Source organism: Falco rusticolus, chromosome 14 (assembly GCF_015220075.1).
Source record: "Falco rusticolus isolate bFalRus1 chromosome 14, bFalRus1.pri, whole genome shotgun sequence".
In the NCBI taxonomy this organism is placed as follows: domain Eukaryota; kingdom Metazoa; phylum Chordata; class Aves; order Falconiformes; family Falconidae; genus Falco; species Falco rusticolus.
In genome coordinates this window covers 4,576,706-4,595,620 of record NC_051200.1, presented here as the reverse complement: position 1 = coordinate 4,595,620, position 18,915 = coordinate 4,576,706, and positions in this window count along the sequence as shown.

Here is an 18,915-nt window from a genome sequence, read left to right as displayed (position 1 = left end):
GCTGCCCTTGCATGCCATAGCAAGAAGTTCAATGGAGAATCCTGGTGCCTGTGGGGCTTAGAATCGCAGAATCACAGACAGGTTTGGGTTGGAAGGGACCTTAAAGACAATCTGGTTCCAGTCCCTGCCACAGGCAGGGACACCTTCCACCAGACCAGGTTGCCCAGAGCCCCGTCCAGCCTGGCCTTGGGCACAGCCAGGGATGGGGCACCCACAGCTGCTCTGGGCAGCCTGGGCCGGTGTCTCACCACCCTCACGGTGAGGAATTTCTTCCTTCTATCTCATCTAAATCTCCCCTCTTTCAGTTTAAAGCCATTGCCCCTTGTCCTATCACTACATGCCCTTGTGAAAGCTCCCTCCAGCTTTCCTGCAGCCCCCGTCAGGCACTGGCAGGCTGTGCAGGGTCTCCCTGGAGCCTTCTCCTCTCCAGGCTGAACCACCCCAACTCTCCCAGCCTGTCTGCACAGCAGAGCTGCTCCAGCCTCCGAGCATCTTCATGGCCCCTCCGGCCTCCCTCCGACAGGTCCGTGTCCTTCCTGTGCTGGGCCCCAGAGCTGCACGCAGCGCTGCAGGGGGCTCAGGAGAGCAGAGAGGCACAATCACCTGCCTCGACCTGCTGGCCACGCTGCTTTTGGTGCAGCCCAGGATACCGTTGGCTGGCTGGGCTGACAGCGCACATCGACAGCTCATAGTCAGTTTTTCACCCACTAATACCCCCAAGTCCTTCTCCTCAGGACAGCTCTCAATCCACTCGATCCATTGCCCAGCCTGTACCTGTGCTTGGGATTGCCCCAACCCATGTGCAGGACCTTGCACTTGGGTCCATTCATGTCCCCACACTGGGCACCACTGAATGACATCCAGGCTCAGTGGCATTGTCAGGGGTGCTCAGTGAAATGCTTTGTTTGTTTCAGAAGGATGAACATCTAAGTCAAAGTAATGATTTCAGCAAAGTTGGAATCAAATTTTGGCTAATTAGAGTCTAAGGAAAAAATATAACCTGTCAGGTTATCAGAATAATGAGTCTTAAAATTAAATTTAACTACAGACAGGGTATCCAAGTGAAGAATCAAATATACCTTGTTCTGTGGAGGTTTTAGAAACAGCACTATGGGAAACCTTTCCTGCAGGTACAGGTACGCAACCGCCTACAGAATTACGCAGGATTTACTGATGTAGCAGTTGCTTTTTTCATTGTCATGTAGTCATCTAGAGAAATAGTTATGCTTAAACTAGATCTTTGAAAGCTTTCAAACCTGTTTTGAAAGCAAAGGAGAAACAGATCTATTGCTCGCTACAAGCCAACTAGCAATACCCTGAGGATAAGTGGAATACTTCCAAAGGCTTCAGAACAGGTAGCTAAGAAAAGCAAGCCTATTGTCAGGAAGCTTACATTTGCTACAAGCTGTCTGAAACGCCTTTGGAAACATTTTGGGCGTCCCCAAACAAAACTCAAAACTGTGTTTATTTAACAGTAGGTCACACTGTCTTTAAAACCGCATCAGGCTGAAAGGATTTCTGTTTTCTCCCAGATTGCAACTGCTTTGTATCTTGACAGTAAGAAATGATCTCTGTGGAATGTGGTGGGTGTAAGAGAACTTCCCGGACAGTGCAGTCGCTCTCTCCTAGCACTGGTTTCATCCTTACCAGAGAGGTCACAAAGAAGTAAAGGGAAGGCGTGCTGAGGACAGGCTGAAGCCAACCCAGGCCTCTGTTTTTCACCCATCATTCAGGGCAAGCCTGGAAATGGTCAACAGCTTCTCACCTCATTGCTGATAACAGTAAAGGGATTGCATAATGGTAGTGCTTTTAATCTGAGTAGTAAATCGATATTTGGAGCCTTGTGGTTTGTTTATATTAGGAGCAAACACTGGTGAAATCAGCTTTTTCTTTGATGCCATCCTGTTCCTTTACCGGGTGTACTGTTAGAATCAAAACAACAGAAACCAAAGTTTTTACACAAACTTTGCCACCTTGTAGCAAGCACTCTCCAAAAACAAGGTCTCCGTTTCATTTCAGGCTGGTGAAGATTTAATGTAATCCTTTTTCCTTTTGGTTTGTTTTTTGTTTGTTTGTTTGTTTTTTTAAATTGTATTTCTGCTACTTCTCAATAAACTCAGAGCACCTTAGACTTCCACAATAACTGCTCATCAGGAGTAACATGCTTTTGTTCATTCTCAATCTTTTTAAACTGAGTCTGGGGTTTTAAAAGAAAACACAACAACACAGACATAGCAGTTTGGTGACACAAAGGATTATTGATCTCTCCAAAGAAGTGCATTTCAAGGAGGCATTTCGAGCAGGGGGAATTGAGGGGTGGCCTATTGAATGAGAGGCAGTGTTTCATGAGAAGGGGCCTCCTGCCAAATGTCTGAATTGTTTTGTCTGATGCTTTTTCAAGCTAGTTCCATTCCCTTCTTACTCATGTATGAAACCAGGTTGGAAAATTATCTGCAAATCTGTTTGTAATGGTTGTCATGAAATAACGAATTTCTGTATTGTACATAAAGAATAAAAAAAAAACTTTATCACATTAGCACCTACAGCCAACACGCTGGGCTTTTTGGGGAAGGAGCAGAAGGAAAGTAGAGACAAAGTTCGATAGGTCTTCCGAACTAAAATCCTTTAATCAATTTTGTTACCTGGATCTGCACAAATATGACTTTGCATGTAGAAAGATGTACAGCAACTTGCAGGCATTAAACATATGCCTGATTACCTAATTAAATCTTTAAGACATATTCCATGCACTAAACAGAAACATGTACCTGCTTGCAGGCATAACATTTGTATTCTGTGAAAACGTCACATTCCTTACCTGCACAGATCTGTGCGGAGCTTAGAGCTACTCTCTTTTCCACAGGTAATGCCTGACACTTAGGCAGTGAGAGAGACAATTTATTGCAATATTACCCAGATACCTATTATGCCCCACAACAATGAAATACCTGCAGCATTTCAGAGACTGTGATAGACTCAATTAGCCCATCAGATATAGGGGCCGCACTACATATGGATATGTAGAGCCCAGTAGGCTTCAAGATACCATAGCGATGAGAGCACGCATATTCACGTTTGTGTGCTTAGATTTTGGTTCTTTCATCCAAGTGGGCACCGAGTTATTCACTGATCTTGGGTCAAATCAGCACTTCACTGACAGTTCCACGCAGACTGGTGGGTTTGCACACTACATAGAGCCAAAGGAGAATGCACTTCCAGTGATGTCTTACTGTACAGTTTATGAAAAAACTGAAAAGCCCCATCAGGAGCAGAGCTTTAGCGTATTAGATGCTAAATAGGATGCTGTATGGACATGAAATTCCTGCCTGAAGAATATACATTTGGAGAAAGAAAAGCAGTATTGACAGAGACATTTCTGATCTGTACCACAATAAATCTAGGGAAAGGCTTGGCACTCTGAAATTAATTCTCTTGGTGCAAACAGTTACATGTCTTACTAGCACAACATATGCAACTGTACAATCATTAGATTGCTGTAGAAAACAAAATACCTTTTTGTATGGAGGGAACTTTGAACAGTCATTAGAAGGAAGACCTTGAGTAGTTCTCACATAGTGGGGTATGTTCTAGTGCTGCCTAGAGGTGTTCAAAATAAAGAAAATGAAATGCTATAAAAATTAAATGCTTTCTTAATTTTTCACAAGATCCCGTCTAAAGTGCACAACCATAGTTTGCAATAGCCATAACAGGCCAGGCTTACTATAAAGAGCCCATTAGATTAGGATAGATTATGCCTAAAAATATGGCTAAATAATTGTCATCTCCTATGCCACACTCTTCTCATCAGGATCTCTTGAGCCTTACAGTTTCCTTTATGAGCCTTACAGTTTCCTTTATGGCAATCACAACATTTTAAACACTATGGTGCCTTAATTTACTATGAAACCATTTGGGGAATTCATTAGAGCAAAGACTAAAATTCAGTGAGGACCTTGACCTCTGTAGTTCGCTATTTACGCATGCCACAACAGAGGTTTGTCTTGGCAGAAACAGCAAGGTCAGCCTCCTAGTCGATACTTTTATTCACAGTTAATTAATTTATTTATTTATTAGAATCTAGATAGCAAAAAATTTACTTGTTCACCTTAACTTTGTTCCAGTTTGTCATCTGACCTCAATTTTTAGAAAAATATGATACTCAATTAAAAAAATAACGCAAGTCCTAACCATGTATGTCTGTGGACTGGCTGCCACTTCAGGTACCTTTATGGGGAGTACGTAATCGGCAAGTACAAACAATACCCTCTGCTGTACTCCTGTACAAATCATTCTCACAGTGAGCAGCTGCATGTGCATGTGTATTCCTCCGAATTTGTAATGTGAAAATTAGTGTTGGTAATTAGAATGCCGCAACTTACTGCTTATCTATTTGTAGTCATTCCTGTAAGTTTTGGGGGCAAATACACGTCAGTAGATTTGCATGAAGGACAGACATAATCTTGTGTCCAAAATATGTTTTGGTGCGTGGAGGAATGCTTACTCATTTCAGAATAACTGGCTTCGGAATTTAACTATTACACAAAGATTAAATGGTATGTTTGTGGTTTGATGTTTCATTTCTTAAAGCAAAAAACATGAATCAGCCCATAGTTCTTAACACCAACAGACTTCGAGCTCTTTTCTATACTTGTTAATGTAAAATCACATCTAAGAGAAATTTCTGAAAATTATTTGGTGATAAATCGGCAATCTACTTAACGCAAGTCTTACAAGTCTTCTTGTTATCGTTAATTCCCTTGCGTGACTTTTTTTTTTAAACAAACTGTAAATGAGCCTTGGAACATCTGTTTCTATAATTATATATCCTCTTAAGAATCAGTACAAACTGATCCTGCTTTCAACAGATAGACATTCTTTGTGTTTCAGAGATCGCTGTGCCCAGAAGGTAAAATTATGGAGCGGCAACGCAAAACTCTAGCCCAAGGAGAGATGTATTATATATGCTTTAAAGCAAGTCGGAAGCCTTCCAGTCTTAAAATATTCTGCACACGCTGACTAAATTACAGCAAGCTGCCCATCTGCCGTGACATGCTCCGGCAGCTCTGCTTCGGCTTGTTCCTGAGCTTGCAAGGGAGTCCCTGCAAGGCAGTCCTGCCACTTCCATCCTTTCTGTCATGATTTACAAGGTGGACTACCTATACGAACCTCATTTACCCAGCTTGTCACAGGGTCAGGATTTTGCTGGAATTCAAATTAGATTATTTTAATTCTGTCTTTGCAGCAAAAACTTTCAGTTGTATCTTGTTTTTTCTAGCACAGCCTCTTTCTTCTGAGGCTGATGGACTGGTCACTGCATTGTTTCCCACCAGTCCAACAGAACTGCCCCCATAGCACTGCAGGCCACTGAAAAAAGAACACAAATTGCAGAAGAACCCTTTAAAATGCTGTTTATGGACAGTTTGCAGTAGCGGTACAGACCCTCTCAGCAATTTCACTATTACACTGAACAGTGTAATAAATATGTATGACTCTTTTTCTTGGTCACCTTTTCCGGACCCTTTAGAAGTCACTCACAAAACATTCCCCATATACACGTTTCTCTCTCCTATCCACCTATGTGTCTGTACAGGCTCTTGCGTACGTAGACAAAGATGCCAGAGTAACAAGTTCCTACATTGATGCAACATTTTTCAGTCAAGTCAAATTTCCTTTGCGTAGTAACTTCATTGTCAAAATCTTCAGGTCTAAATTGACCTGTTTCCATTCATAAATTTGTGGGACACAAAATGTCTGTCCCTAAGCAATTAGAAACAGCGTACAAAGATGAGAAGTACACCCTAAAGCAGTGTCTTTCGAAAAGATACTTGAATTCTTACCTGAAGAAGTACTTCCCATGATATCAAGGGTTTGGCTCAGCACTCAGATCTGTAAAGTAAAAACACTTTTAATCAAGACTCCAGGTGAACTTCAGTCTTTAAAGCTGGGGTAAAGTTAACACCACTGTGTTTTAAATGCTTGCACTGTGACATTGACTTCCCTTTTGCCGTTAAAACAGAAGAGAATTTTACCGACTCCATCAGTTTGTCATATCAAAGTAGCTGCTACCTACTTGCACGTGTTGTTCCTCCGGTTTACAATCAACGTCATAGGTGCAAGAAATACTAATAGAATATGCTTCATTTACACACTACTTCTCATGACTATGCTTTCATTTCTGCCAGCTGTCAACTATGACAAGTTGATTTCTGGAATCAATTATTTAGTTTATTCACATGACACTATAGATGCAAAATGCTTGCCCAATTAATTGTTATTGTTGTAGTAGTTACAACAGAGGTAAATGCTTATGCATGAAACCCAGTCCCGAAGGTTCGCAGAGCCTGCGGTTGGGGTGGGGGGTGGCTGCACCCCGAGGTGTTCTCTGCTCCTGCTGGGCTTGTACTCAGAATTCAGAACTGCCTGGAAGGAGACACCGGCACATTATCTGCAACGGTATCTGGCTCCGAAGGGCAGCTCCGGTATTGGCGTTACACACAGCTGACAAGTACCACGATAACACTTTCTTTTTGCTCAGCTGAATAGTATCGCTTACAGACCTCATTTCCTGCTGGACAATGATAGTTAAGAAAGATGATGCTGGGGAGTTTCAGCTTCAGCCTATGTTGCCTAGAGAATTTAACTTCTTCATTAATATACAATAGAAGCATCTTCAAATAAAAGACTTGTAGCAGCTTGAGAAAATCAGAAGGTAGTGCAAAAACAGGCAGGGCAACAAAGGGTACATTATATTCACCAGACAAACAGCCTGAGCAATTTGATCTCTTACCAAGTTGTAGAATATTATTTTCATGACTCCTTCTGACTCTATTACCGGGCCTAAGAAGAGATGTTACTCTTCACAAACTTCACCTTGCTTGTCTCCTGGCTATCCAGGCTACAAACAGCACTACGGCTATTTTTTATTTAGCTGGAAAGCCAACAGTTGATTTTAAATGTTACAAAAGTACCCACAGTACCTGGAGTATCTGTAAGATACAGACATAGGTTTTAGGAAGTACGTACGTATGTTGGGTAAGCCTTGCAACGTACATTTATCTTTCCATAGTATAAACCAAGCTCTATTCATCTGGAAATTCGGCATCACGTTTGACTCCTAAGAAACTTTCACTCAGTGATTCATTCTTTGGGACACAGCACATGGTGTTGGATGGGCTGGCTTGCTTTCAAAGTTACCTGCTCATCTAGCCAAGGCGGGGGGTTATTCCCGAAAATTACATCACGTAATTCATATTCCCTTGGGAAGAAGTATGAAAGAAATGGAAGAGCAGGGATCATCCTGAGTTCAACTCCCTCTTGTCACAGAGGACGAATATCGATGGCTTTCAGATTCTGATCCCCGTGCTGTTCCCCATCAAGGGGGAGAGAAGGAATGCGGCCAGCAACGCCACCGCGCTTCGATGAACTCAGAGTGCAGGGATTTGCATCAGTAACCTCCTACGTTCTGCCACTGAAATAACCTGCTTGTCCTTTCGATTCAGGGGTAGCTCAAAGATGCTGTGAAACTTAAGTCGCTCGTGTTGACAATACAAGTTAAAGATGCATAAAGTGGTGACTACAACGCGGAGGGGGGAGGAGACCCCCTGTTGTGAATTGCTTCCACCACTGGCCAGGCAGCCCTCCTCCTTCGACACTGGGAAAGGCAAGTACGCAGGTACCATCGTGCTGAGTGTGATGTAAATACAAACCAACAAAAACAACAAGATAACTTGGGTTGTCAGAATCCTCCCATTGTACTTCACTTCTAATACTTTGAAGGGTAAATGTGAAATATGTTTGATGCCCGGAAAGGCGTGACGTTGCTGACAGGGCTGAACACTGCAAAACTGCAGCAGCTATCGATTCTGTTCTCAGTTTGTTTTTATCTCATTTGAGAGTAGTTAAGTGCCATTCCAGTGCCAGTCCACATGATACTATGCTACTGAGTTTTGCCCTTCTCTTAACGTCTTCCTTCAGTCTACCCAAACGATGGTAGCCAAACATTTAACAATATGTTTTCACAACGGTGCCTGCAACAGCTTGCAATTCCAGGTACCGCCTTTTATTTAAATGCTTCTTAGTATTAGCCCATGAAGTACAGAGAACGTAGAAATATTGAAACATCTCTGGGTTTAGCAAGTCTGAAAGTCCAGCTTGAGCATCTGCCACAACGCTGCTGAGGAGCGGAGAATGAAGAGCCACATCCTTATTCAGCATTACACCGACGGTTTCTTCCTTTCCCTGAAACGGCTGACCACAGGACAGAAAGCCTACGGACCCAAATACTGCTGTGAAGAACGAACAAAAAAAAAATCCTACAAACAGCAAACCTAATGAAGCCTACCTGTTTCTTTTTGATTTAAATCCCTAGCTCTTTTTCTTCCCTGGATTCCTTGTTGAATAAGGGCTGACCTCTCATTGCACAACTTGTGCTGTTAATATGAAAAATCATTCAGCGTTATTCAGTATTTCCGTGATAAATGAGGCTGCCGCGTGACTCTGCACGTGAAAAATCCTGTATATCTGCCATTTTGACCCAACATCAAATTCTTTTCAAAAAAACCAAATTGATTTCAAGTTTAAAAATGCTTTTGGGCCTTTAACTAGCTACGCCGGTATGTAGTTCAGATGGTTGTACAGAACTTATCTGGTGACGTTTAGCCCAGGCAGAGGGTCACAGACACTAACACCCTTCCAAGGTGGGACACCTTCTCCGCACAGAGCTTTTCTAGTGAAGTCTGGGGTCAGTCCCAGTTATCTCGTGAAGGAAGCCCTGTCCAAAACCTCAGGCAGGGACTTCAAATGAGAAAACACTCCAGCACCAGTCTCCTTGTTGAAATTTGCTCACAAAATTTGGTTTATAATCAATGCTGCTGTTTCCTCCTTTTCCCTGTATTAATAATTTCAAATGTTAAATACTTTTATAGTCCTCTCCAACATGCTACAACAGACTTGAAATGCACAGAGTACTTGCAGTATAGGCAAAGCACTACAAACAGAAATGGCACTCTAATTTCCAAACATCTCCTTTTATTTCTGCTACTCATGTAATGGTAAATATACCAACTGATTAATTTCTGAGACTTCTATCCAATTTTCTCTTTGTTATGCAGTAAAACCAGCAAATGCTACCTCAGTGCAATTCCTATTACTTTACACCCCATGCACAAAATTCAGGACCTTTCAGAATTCGTCTTATAAATACATGTCATTAAACCTGGGGAAGTTATCACACAAAGCAAAGGAACAAGGACAAATACTTCCACAAAATAAAAAAGACGCTGTAAGAACTGGGTCAGGCACTTAATGAGCTTCCATTGACTTAGCAGCACAGGGCTCCGTCCTTCCCAAGAGGCTAGCAGCTTCCATGGCTGAAATAGTATCAAATATTGCCAAATTAATCTCCAGTATGACCCCACTGACTTCTCTGGTGCTACACTGGGCACAAGTTTGGCCCATAGGAATAGGAATTTGGCTATAGGAAGTGCGGGCACGAATGTGAGGCAGTTCAGCAAGAATGGTAGAGGATTTGTGATGAACAGGAGGCTTAAACAGTTTTAAACCAACCACCCAAGATTTAACTTCAGACTAATTATTTTTCTGTGGTGTAACTTAAAGGCAATTCCTCTTAATACTGGATTAAAAAGTTTAAAATAAGCAAGCCATATTCAATACCATGGGAGCTCTACAGTAATAATACCCCAATTAAGCCTAATAATCTCATAAGTCTATAGCTGTAAGACATTCCCCTGGGTGTTTGGTGATACTTTAGCCAAATACGGAAATGCACAATTCAGGCAAATAAAAAAATAAATAGTTTTATCAGAGCAAGATTAAAATGCCTGCCATTAACCCAAAATAATCAGAAATAAATGCTGTCAAGCTTTTATCTAATGATCAGCGTATTCCCAGAAGGATTCCTGCTTTTGTCCCCGCAGGCTAGGTGAGGGCTGGAACAGCTCTGTGCAATGCTCAATGATAACATCAGGGTTTTTAGGCATGTCTGGATTCAGCATGGGTGCCAGTGCTGGAGCCAAGGGTGAACTTCCTGAGAGTTCTCACTCAAGGTCATTTCAAAGCAAACTACTCCATTTGCAAAGAAGATATGAGCCCTTTCCTCCCCGCTTTCCTAACAGCCCCCCCCCTCCCCTTAAGGATCGGAGGAGACAGGAGAGGGAAGAAGCACCTGGGAATTAAATTCCAGAATCTGACTGAGCATTTTAAAATCCTCGGTTCTACAAGGTTTAGGCTACTACGCTCTGCTCCTCAGTTTAGCCAAAATATTTCAGATTATTCCGGCCATCCAAGGTGAGGAGTACACTGTGGAAGCCTCTCCTCTGCTGATGGGAGGTGTGCCTAGGTGTCTGCGGAGCGGTGCTCTGCCAGGATTAGCAAGAGTTCGATTTATTCCAACACCCTATTGACCCAACTGGTAACTCCGCAGCAAGCTCTACCCCACATTGCTCGCTTGCATCCTTTACTGAGTATTTTTTTCAAACGATCTGCCCCAGAAGCACTGCCTTGGCAGCATGGCAGTGACCAGCGGCACCAGCAAGTTCCATTTCTCTGCTAAAATTCACCTGCTTCGAAGAAAGGAAGGGACGTGGCAGTGCCCACTGCCAGCCTGGAAGCCTGTTTTCCTGGGAGGGACAAAGCAGGCTGAACTCAAGCAGGACCCGTGCTGCCACCTCCTGTGCTGTTCCATTTCTTCCCGATTAAAACACCAGCAATTTTTGCAACGACAGATTCTATTGCAGCATGCAGATGTCTAGCCTAATTTCTCTCCCAAAAAAGCCTCTGGAGGGGAGGAGTTAGACACATGTGGGAATGCAGAAAAGCATGTCCTGAAGTGTAGGGGGGGTGTGCTGCTGTGCACTCAGCGTGCTGGGACGGTCACACACATCTGCTCTGTGACATTAGTTTGCATGTGTACTGTCTGAGTGTTTACAACCCGCTATACTTCAATCTCTACAAAAGAGTCTCAAAATAGCAACTATTGGTGACATTTATACTGTTTTGCAACGTGAGTGAACGTGTAAGAACTATCTTTAACCCTATAGATAATGCAAACTTTTGGCTTTTCATTGTACTAAATTGCACTCATCTGCGTGACAGAGGGTTTGGTTTTGTTTTGAAAGAACAGCGGATTTGTGGGTTTTCCTTATTCACAGAACAGAAGAGTTGCCTCGGAGAGATTTTCCCATCAGCTGCGTACGGCTTCCCACTAGGCTGTCCTCAGCTACGAGATGAGTAGCCCACTAAGGAAAAGAACATTTGCCTCGCTCAGAACTTTTCCTCCCATCCGTTACTGAAATACAGATATCTAATGGACAAGAGGAGTCCTAGACTAGCTCTGCATCGCTTTGAAAAGCTTTTTTAATTCCTCATGAGAATTATTCCGGATAGGTGCAATATATTAAAGTTAAATACCATCTTGGAGTGGAGGCAGGCAGAAACTCCTGGAAATAAAGCTGACTAGTAAAACAACCCCACATTGCATCATTACATAGATGGAGCAATTCTCTCAACTGGATCACTACTGCCCCTATGCTCTCTACAGTTATTATGAAAACTTGCAGAAAGGATGGTGAGACTAAAATATTGACAAATGCTAACTAAACATACAGAGTGAGTACTTGGATAATATTTGCAGTATCTTTCAAACAGAAAAAAAATACCACCATTTTTATAATAGTAGACTTTTGCAGAAGATATTTTGTTGGTGACAATGCCTCTGCTTTGGTGTTTCCCCAATAATGTCACTGAAAGGCGTGAAGCCCTTTTCAGAACTCACCTCCCTACCCAAGACAGGTTTAGCTAGATCCTTGGAGTGAACCCACTTGCTCACAGTATTTCAAAGCAGAAAAAGCAAGTCTAAAAGAAAAGCTTTTTCATGCTCAACACTACTGCTGAGTGTCATATCTCAGTTCTTCTTCCGTTCTTTTCTTCCAGAGTTCCGAACCCCATAGTTTCTGCATGAGCATCCTAGTGAGTCCAAACTTTGATATTTGTTTTATACCTCAGGGCCACGATTGTAGCTCTACCCAGATGCCTTTTCAAGTCCTCTGTCTTGCAAAATGGTCACGCTTGTCCTAGATCTTCTCACAAAGGGAGTTTTCTAGTTCCAGATGACTTCTCTAGGCTTGTGTAGAACTCTTTTACAGGAAAATAAACATTTGTGCAAGAGTGCACATTATGAGAAAATTTAGAACCGTAATGTTGAGCGTTGTTCTTAATAAGCTCTATATTAATTGTACAGGTTGCATTTACAGATACAGTGCCATGAAATGCAGGGTATATATACCCTCCTTAAAACTTTTTCCCACTTAGCTCCTGAGATAACGTGCGTATAGCATCGCCTAACCCAGAGCCTGTTTTCGGAGTCTTCTTCCAGTGAAGGTTTTAAAAGCTCAAACAGGGCTATGTGTTTCAGGTGACTGATGCAAGTCACAGTGGCATTTTTGCTTCCTCTTTTAATGGGAGCCAGAGCAGACGTGCCAGCTAGCAAAAGACATTAAGGAATTTTGGGAAGGCACTAAGATCTCAACACAGGAATCAGCCCCAGCCTCGGCACTGCACCAGCTACTAGGGAGCAAATTAACTCTGTCCCAGCTGGAACCAGGACAATCAGCACGTGTGTCATATGTCATTAAAGCAGAACTGGTCCAACTCTTTCTACTTCATTTCTCTGTGTAGAAAAGTAGTGACAACAACATCCTCGGGAGATAAAACAACAAAAATTGTGCTGCTACTGAAAAAGAAAGGGTGGGAGCTTTTTAGTGTATTAATAGAGCATTAAAATGAGAATTTAAGAGGGGGCACAACCACTAGAGGGCTCGTTATTCCATATAGTCTTTTTAACAAAATGGTTAAATAAAACTTTCAATAACAAAAGAACTTAAACGTGACCTCTGTCTTGTGTGAGGCTCCTACGCTTTATGAAATGCATAAACTTGCAGAGAAAACATGTGAGTATGCCATTTTTCCTCAATAACTTATTAAAACAAACTCTAAAGACACGTTTCACCATGGTCTTCACCACGGGCTGCCCGAGCATCTCCGCTCCACGTCTGGAGCATCTCCCTTCCTTCTCCACTGACCCTGGTGTCTGCAGAGTTGTTTCTCTCAGGTATTGTCACTCCTCTTTTCTGACTGCTGCTGGTGTTGCGCAGTCTTTCCCCACTTCTTTAATACATTATCCCAGATGTGCTCCCACTGCCGCTGTTTGGCTCAGCCTCGGCCAGCGGTGGGTCCCTCTCAGAGCCGGCTGGCACTGGCTCTGTCCGACATGGGGGAAGCACCTTCTCACAGAAGCCCCCCTGTAGCCCCCCCCACTACCAAAACCTTGCTACGCAAACCCAATACAAAGGTATAATAACATAAGAATTTTGTTATTTTACAGCATCTATTTTCATGGGTTATATTCCATGGTGATGTTAAACCCTGTGAGTGCTCTCTGCATGTGCTAACGGATGGTAGAAGGATCTAACAGAACCCACGTCTGGCTCAGAAATCTTTGTGAAAAATGTGCACTGACTGCTACGCCACTGTAAAGGCTGAGGTACTGGACACCTCCTTCCCGAAATATCACAAGACATAAACCCACACAGTGGTAACACAACAATATGCTGTAACAGACCTCATCACATACTATTCCACCATAGAATGAAATGGTACAAATCTTGTACAACTAAATTAACCAGAGATTACATCATGTAATAGTTCTCCTTTCTACCTCTTGTTTTGTTTCTGAGACTATAATAACATTTGGTTTACATTATGTTAAATATAGCAGTTCCCTGGTTTTGAATACCAAATTTCACTGCGGTACTACTAATAACAGCAAATTATACACGGAAGTTTAGAGAAGACACAAGTGTTCAGAATCTGTCAGGCTGAGATTTGTAAGTAGTGACAGATTGCCTCAGAAGTTAGATTTCAGTTTTTAAGACTGAACACAGTCTTAACTAAAAGGGGTTTGAGTAAGTCTTCCTGGGTGTCAATGCGCCCGGTAAACTATAGCAAAATAGAACAAAAGTAGAAAGCACAGATTCTTCTCCCTGCATATCTATGTAGATTTATAGAATCACATCCCTCCTATGTATACCAGTCATGGCTAAAATGAGCTCTAAAAAACGTGAAACAGACTAACCATTATTGTAAAAATGGTAAGACAATCAAATTCATCCATGATTTCATTCACTGACTTCACTTCTGAGACATCAGCATGAAAAGTATCTTGCAGCCTACCTAGAGATGTTTCAAAGACCACCTTCCATTTGGGTGTGGGTCACGGAAAGATTAGCTAAACATTGTTAGGCAATCTATTGAACTGTGGATATAAGCATCTATAAGTGTGCATTATATTAATATAATATTTGGACTTGGAAGGCAACAGTGAGGAAAATGCTGTTAAGGTAGAGCTTCCAAGGGTTTGGGTGGTCTTTGTGAAACATCTTGGATTATACTTAGCAATATTATGGACATGAAACATAGCAATTGCCTTGAAAACTGAAACATGGCTACACAATATAGGATACAGACACAAAAGTGAGTGAATGTCATTGAGCACTTTAAGGCATAAGGTGTTTACTTACTGATGTGTGAAAAGAGCAGTCATCTTTCTGTTAGTTCTCAAGATACTTTAAATAACAATACAAGATACAATAAAGAACATCTGGATGGAAACTTTAATTTTCTTAAGAATACATTTTATATGTTTTATAGCAGATCCATTTTTTTTCACAGTCATCTTAACAAAAGTATTTTTCCCCAAGCTCCAAACAACTTCAGAGAACACCTTTACTCATTTCACATATGAACCTACAAAGGAATGTATCACCATTTCTCAGATGCATCCTCAACATGTACTACAGTTACTGACAGTACCGTTTGACTTTTAACACTGGTAATTAATATGCAGATGAACCGTTAACTACTATTTTCTTTATCTCAAAGCAAACCTCACACATTAATGATATTTCTTTCTCTCTCCCTGCTTTTACATCCAACTGTTTTTGTGTCTATTAATATTGCAGCTTTTTATGTAAGGGAAAAAATAAGCCAAATACTGAAAATATGACAGAAATGTGATTCAAGGAGAAGCTGGTTCACACACTTGTCATCTAACAAGTTTCTGTGGTGCTTTATATAATTAGTTTCAGTCCATCAGATTAAAAAACATGAAAATGAGTTATGCTTTTTAAGCTTCTGTTTTGAATGCTTCAAGTTGACATTTACTTTTTTTTGGTATTGTCTAGCATATGTTCTAGCTAAATTAGCTGCCAGGGAGAGATATGATAAATGCAACCGTCTTTCATCTTTTTCCCAAGCAAATTCCTTGAGAGGAAATCAGCACTTACACTACAAGCCTTTCCTTAAATTCATTAAAAATACATGGGAGCAACTGACTAAATGGAAAGGAGTGAGAGTAACTGATGGAAGAATCTCTATGCACCTAGATTTGTTGCAAGTTAAAACCCAAACAAACAGCAAAATAACAACAAAAAAAGCCACCCTATACTGAGTGGCTGACCAGGCTGAACTTTTAGGTGGTTGTCCTATAGGCACTTCTGGTTGCAAATGTAGTTTTTAAAACGTGAGCTGTAGGTAATTCAACATGAAAAAGTATATCTATAAGCATCTCCTTGCCCTATCACTGAAGTACAACAAAATTGTTTAAAAAGGGAAATCAAAACCGATGGGTCTGTTGCCCGTGTTAATGATCAGTAAAGGACAACAATCTGCACTCACGCAGTGGGCTGTCATCAGGCATTTTTTGATGACTCGTATTTTCTTCTTTTCTTCTAGCTCGTGCACGGCTGCTGGGCAGAAGGGTGCAAAGTGCCCGTGAGCTGAAGCTCCTTGTGTTGCCGACGACAGGGTGCCTGCCTCTTGGCAGGGAGCCCGCTGCTTTATATACAACTGTAAGACTACTCACATACCTGTTTTTACAATGTACGTAACCTACTGGCTTTGGCCACCACATCACTTGTTACCATTCACTTTTGAGTATTTGTTCATGCAAACCTCCCGTGCCAGCACACTTAATGTATATTTATTAGCCGAGTTTGCACCAGTTTGTTACAATTTTGTTGCTTTCAGCCAGCTTGGTCTAGTTTGCCCTAAGAGCAGCCCCTCTTGTACAGGCAAGGTCACTGTTGGTCAAGTCATCTTGCTCATGGGATCAAAGCCATCTTTACGTGGCAGCTGCTTCTTGGGAAACGTCCCTTCCTCTGGTTTGGTGCATGCTTGCACACTTCAGAGTGGTGCAGAGCAGTATTTGTACCCACAGACTTCAGCAAGACAAGATGAGCACAGCTGAGGAAAACAGTGGAATGTGATCCCTAAAACAAGTAAAACTCCTCATGTTGTTAATACCAAACTGATAAATTGTTTCGGTATTGCGCTAACAACAGGAAACAGACGTGGCAAACAGTTCTACCATGCTATTCCTTCCAGATCCTGTCTTAACGTTTTGTACTAAAGTTTTGAAGTTTTTCAGTTGGACTTCTATTGGTTTATTGTTATCTGTAAGATTTAAATAGCGGTGTCCTTCGAAACCTTCACGCTCGGGGTCGGCCCTAAGCCGCAGGTAATGTATAGCTGCTCCCTTTTCTGAGATTGCTCCCCTGTTTGCATGATGTGCCCCTGTAGCAAAGGGAATCGAAGTGGAGGTGGCATTTGGAGTTTTTCCCACCACTGGAGATTGGCATCTAGTGCTAAGGGACCACCACCGATGAGGTGCTTAATGCTGCTGCCCCCCACTCGCTTGGCAGATTTTGAGTCACAATTTGCTGTAGGGCCTGAGATCGGCTCCTTCTCCTTCTTTTTGCGCTGTGTTTGGGTGAGGTTTTTCTTTTTAGCAGAGAGACTGTGAGTCTGCGAGTCTGCCAAGTGTGTGCAGATCTACACTGGGGAACGTAATTACTGGCCTGGAGCCCACGTAGTAGAAACCATAGTTTTGGAAGATAGGTATCAGCAGAGTAGTAGGAAACCTCTGTCGTTGTATTACAGATTAAGTCACTGTTGTTCAGATTTATTCCTGGCACAGCAGCATTAACCATACACATACAAGATCCATCTTATATATAGTGGATTTTTTTCTTAAAGCGGTGGTCATCTGTTTTTGCATAATACCTTATGAGTTATAAATCAAGGATTACTCATTCATCCTGACACTTCAAACAATCTATCAGCTTGTTTTCCATCAGCTAGAAACTCTAATAAACTCCTAATGATTAGAATCTGTTTTATTACTTTGTGCATAAAAGTGCATAATAAATCACAGCTTCACCGTTAAAGTAATTCTGACGTCTTCAGCTATACCTGTGAATACTGTTATTCACCAGAAAAATTTCAAGACTTCAAATATTATTTTACTTGGTTACTTGTTTTGTTTGTGGGGGTTTTATTTTCTTTTTTTTTTTTCTTTCTAAACAACTCCTGTACAACAAGGACACAGTTTCTAGGAAATCTACAGGTGTAACTACATACTGATGTGTAAAATCACATTTCTAAAGTACAGCAATATAGCTTGATGTTGAGGAAAGGTCTCAATTTATATACTTAAGTTCAAAGTATTTTAGGACAGGCTTAAGCTAAGCATGTGCTGAAATACTTTTTTGAATAAGAATTAAGGTATTTTAGTCCCTCTGCTTTGAAGATCGATTTCTGATGCTTACTGATAAGATCTACCACATAAAAGTTTACTTCCAGGCTTACTTAAGATGGAATTTGCAAATGATACGTTGGGGAGGTGTAGAGTTCTGCTTTACAGAGAGGGAGCAAGGGTACCTGAGCTGATGTTGAACTGCGTGCATTGCCAGGGAGCAGGGGAGCGGGGCTGCTCCAGCAAGGCAGGCAATCCAGGAGCGGGGGGCGACCATGCGGGGTAGGGGCTGCCACCGTGCCAACAGGGGCACAACCCCACAGCACCGAGACAGGCCAGCAGAGCGGGGCTGGGGACGGTGACAGGTTCTATTGAGAGTCCATCAATCGTTAGGGAAATGAGGGGTGACAAGTCAGGTCCAAGGCCAGTCCAGGAAGCCCAGCCAAGTTGGGAACAGCAAAGGACAGACAGTGGACTTGGGAGTGCTAGGTTAACGGCTGGACTCGGTGATTTAAAGGTATTTTCCAACCTAAATGACTCCGTGACAGAGGTCTGCCCTACTGCATGGCTTGGGCGAGGACTGGAGCCTGGGCCAGAGCTGACATGGAGCCCTGAGGCAGGTCACCGGCAAGCAGGAGCCCCACGCAAAGCTGCTCCGGGTGGTTAAGGGCTACTGGTACACACAGGGCCCTGGCACGTCTTCATGGATTAACACAGATTTCACCATTCTTGTATTTCAAGGAGCCACAGACAGAAAAATAAATTTCATGTTAGATAAAAAAACAAGCTCTTGTGCAAATATTTTAGTTACAGAAATTTACTCCTTTTAGAGAACCACTTCTGTTGACATAGAAGATATATATGTTTATGATGGATCTTAGCAGAGCCTAAATTACTTAGTGAAAGGATGAGAAGAAATGGTTAACAAACAGAAAAGAGCAATGGCTTAGCGTTCGGTCAATAATACTAAATTCTTCCTCACAGACTGCAAAGTGCTTTTCAAAGAAGCTGAAGCAGAGAGAATGAAGGAATTGTACCTAAGCCATCCCACAGATCAAGATCAGAGAACCTGATCTTTTGGATCTATAGTGGATCACAATCTGAACATGAATTAATGATATTGTGCTGTTGCAAAGAAATATCAGTTGTGCCAGAATGTCCAGTTCTGTACCAACCATGTTCATTCTTTCTAATGAGTGGAAAATCACAGCAAAACAAGAAATCAGCAGGTCACCTCATCTATCACCATGACCCAAAGTAGGATCACATAGTGCTCCAGGTTACAGCTGCCTCTGGAATTATCATTG